The 2347-nt window shown below is 35.9% G+C and overlaps 1 long non-coding RNA gene across 1 annotated transcript; it reads right to left on the reverse strand.

The window, feature by feature from the left end:
- Positions 1-220: 220 nt before the first annotated feature.
- Positions 221-1719, reverse strand: LOC141687213 (uncharacterized). Its single transcript, XR_012560958.1, has 2 exons — positions 1211-1719; positions 221-1104 (listed from the first exon to the last, which is right to left on the reverse strand). It is a non-coding gene; the product is annotated as an uncharacterized LOC141687213 (long non-coding RNA).
- Positions 1720-2347: the final 628 nt, after the last annotated feature.

Here is a 2347-nt window from a genome sequence, read left to right on the forward strand (position 1 = left end):
TTTACGTGAGGAATAATACTCTTTATTGATACTTCTTTTTCCAACCCCCTATAAGTAGGACAATTAGTCTTTATTTATAGAGAGCTTTTAATAGACTTTTCCCTTTACAATTGGGCTCCTATGGAGCTTTTTATTACAAGCTTATATACCAAAATTTCTATCTACGGTCCTTCCTCTTTCTTCCTTATCACGTGGCCCAACAATTCCTTAATCTAAGGTATCGAGTTAAGACAACTTCTTTATTGCTTGATCTTGTTGAAAGTACATACAATCATGGACTCTTCATAACAATAAAGAGTCACTAAACAGATTGCTTAATAAACCAATACATTACGGATGATCAAAAGTATATATGGCTTAGAAGATCACATAACTTTAATACAAGTAATAGTAGATATTGCAGAAACTGCATTTGGTACTGAGTAGTAAATTCTAGCACTTGGGGGCGTTACGGATCTTGCACTTGGCTGGAAGATGCACAGCAAGAACCGGGTCAATTCCCAGAGAAGGCAACATGGTTGAGTTCTTGTAGGAACAAAAGCATTTCATATCAGCATGGGATACGGCAGTGCAGCATTCTTTTGAAGGTGCAGTTGGGTGTGGCTGAGTTACAGCTGGCTTGCATGTCGCTAAACTTTCCAACGGAACATTGCATATCGATTGGGCATCGACAATTAGGCCACTGGTTGCAGAGGCAATGAAGAACAACAAAACCATAACTCCAATTTTGTGGTACGAGGATTGCATATTTATTTCCTCTTTTCTTGTTCTGGGAAAAGGAGAATTCTTGATCATGTAGTGGAAGGGGGGATTGTTTGAGGCGTTGATGAAGAATGAGCAGATGTCAGCTGTAATTATAGAATTGCAGAAATTTTGATTTGTGTGCCCGTGAGGGTGCAGTATACATTTGCATCATGCTAAAATCCAATATGGTTTCACGGATTTTACACAAGTAGCTGAAAAATAAACTCATTGTACAACTACAAAATGAACACCACAAGGCCCACAATCCCTCCCTTAACATTTACATTATTGCAGGAATGGCTCCACAGTCCCTTGGTGCTTATAAAAAGAGGGTAGAACCGTTTAGACAAATGTCACGATCTGACATATTAAATGTTTAACCATCAAAATATGCATAAAACATCGAATCCAAATGCAAAAATAGTACCAAGTGCAATGTACTTGGATAAAGGCAAAAATTACCTACCTTCCACCATGAGAGAACTTCAGAATATGATGCATTCACACAACTTTCAATTATTTCCAAGTCATTACAAATTAGAAATAAGGGGAGATTAGCGGACTAGGGCCTACCTTCGCGAGCAGACAAGGACCTTATTAACAATTACACTATGCATAACATGGAATAAGAGGTCTGATATGAAGGCAAGAGCCAGTGAGGTCGGCCAAGGATGACCCCCTAGAAACCATTTAAGAGTGAATTGTGCCATTGATATGAACACATTTTACACTCCTTTTCATTTGTAACTATGATGGTTTTTAGGCAAGTCATCCTTGGCTTACCAAACATACACAGCTCTATATCTTCATACAAGGCCACTCTTCCCCTTGTAAAATCTTCCTCATTCCATACTATTTGATTTGGTGTGATTTAATTTAGAAAAAACAATCACCTATTTATAAGAAGCTATGAAGACTTCTTCATTGTTCTATAGATTAGATTCGCAAGCTGAAAGCAAAAGGAGGAGAATAACTGAGAACTACATATCTGTTTTCCATTGCAAGATAACTATACCAATTGTCAACACACACCATTTCATAGAATATATTCTATCAATACTAATTGAGGATAATAGAATGTCAAAACTTTATTGGTTTGAACATCCATGTAATACAATCTCATTTTCTTATCTGCCCGTAGTCAATTATACTAATATTCTAAACTTCTTCAGTTATAAAGGTACTCTGAATAGCTATCTACTTGTTTAGCATGTGTTCAGCTTCCACAGAGTACTCTGAGATTACTCTGGACAAAATTGCGTGTTTGGCATGTGTTCTTTCCGCAACAACGCAGGTTCAACAATGCAAATTGAACGATCAAACAAATTTTAGAATGAAGAAGAACATTGTCAACTCTATATAAGTAAAATTATATTTTACATCAAATTTAAACATGTTTTTAATTTATCTGAAATAAATCATCCCCTTGATTAAAAAATACAGAGAGATCCATACATGACTTGGAATTTTGTCAGAGTATATATCTAAACATAGCTTTAATTTTTTGTTCCTTTTAAAAATTCATTTCTTCGATATTTTTCACCTCAGTTTAATAGTTGTCAGAGCTATCAGATTGCTTTAGCATAATGTTGTACCCCTCCCT

This window comes from Apium graveolens, chromosome 9 (genome assembly GCF_009905375.1).
Source record: "Apium graveolens cultivar Ventura chromosome 9, ASM990537v1, whole genome shotgun sequence".
Classification (NCBI taxonomy): Eukaryota; Viridiplantae; Streptophyta; class Magnoliopsida; order Apiales; family Apiaceae; genus Apium; species Apium graveolens.